This window comes from Coenobita brevimanus, chromosome 56, assembly GCF_032717465.1.
Source record: "Coenobita brevimanus isolate Jiangsu-jjx chromosome 56, ASM3271746v2, whole genome shotgun sequence".
Taxonomy (NCBI): Eukaryota; Metazoa; Arthropoda; class Malacostraca; order Decapoda; family Coenobitidae; genus Coenobita; species Coenobita brevimanus.
Window position 1 is genome coordinate 11,324,433 of NC_137009.1, and position 1,399 is coordinate 11,325,831.

Genomic DNA, 1,399 nt, shown 5'->3' on the forward strand with positions numbered 1-1,399 from the left:
GGAGGGTGATGTCATATGAGGAAGGGGATCCACGAAAAGTATAATCAGGAACATGAACTGGGGAAGAATGAAGAAAAGTTTCTTGGAGAGAGAGAAGAGGATTTGTGAGGAAATAAAAAATGTACGTCTGTGTGATGAGCACAGATTCCTCTGACATTCAGTTGAAGAAGTGCCATAACAAATGAAATAGAAAACAAGTGGTGCCAGGCACAACAAACCTTGCCCGACAGCAGTTATTTTGTTACAGTTAAATACTGTTTCATTTCTGCCATTCAGTGTCAGTGCACAATTAAAGTCTAAGGTAAAGGCGCAAATGTTTTCAAGTTACTCGCTCTGAAAATCAGCGATCTTGCATTTGACCTTTCAAGGTCACTCAAGGTTAAAGATCATGCCGTCAAACGAAAGCCCAATTTTGAGTTATTGCCTCCTGAATATCCGTGACCTTGAGTTTGGCCTTTCAGGTTCATTCAAGGTCAAAGGTCTTGGTGCCATATGAAAGTCCATATTACGAGTTCCTGTATGTTTCACTAATAAATATCTATCTTCAACCGTTTTCAAGTTATAGCCCTCTGAAAATCCGTGACCTTGATTTTGACCTTTCAGGGTCACTTGATTACCTCCAAAATTTAATCCCCTTCTTTTGGGACCAGTGTCAACACATCCCGAAAGTTTCATTTAATTTCATTCCGCCGTTTTTCCGTAATGTTGCTAACAGACAAACAAACAAACAAACGACCAAAAACAATACCTCGTTGGCCTCCGTCCGGCCGAGGTAATTAAGTCCAAGTGGAATGCAGTGGTTGTGTATAGCACTGTGAGCGAGAGTAACCAGGTGGCATAGGTAGATCAAGAACAGAAACGATTGGGTAGGACAGGGAGGGTGTGGTGATCATACAGGAGGAGCGTGGTTGGACGGGAAGAGAGGGAAACAGATGATGAGAGAGCGGAGGGCTCAGGACGGGTAGGAGGAAAGAGAGTAGCGGAGACAGAGGAGGCAGCAGAATGTTTTTCTGCAGTTAAAAGGGTAGGTAAGAAAGAGGTATAGTGAACATAATTGATGATACTGTGTAGGAATTCATCATCCATAGAGGATGACAAAGGCTGAGTGGAAACCGAAGAGAATTCTCCATGGCATTGCAGTTTGGACAAGTGGGAGTGTTGTGGAGGCAAGGCAGTATATGGAGAGGGGGGAAAGACCAGGATTACAAGATCGGGAGGACCTGCGGTTATGTTTATATTTCCCTTCACGGGGAGAAGGTGAGGGAGGAGAAGAGCAGGAACTTTATGAATGGGAAGGGAGTCGGGTAGAGGGAGCACACGTAACAAGAGAGGAAACAGAGGAAGAGGAATCAGGAAGGGAGATAAAAGCAGTGAAAGAACTGGAGACAGATACTAAAGA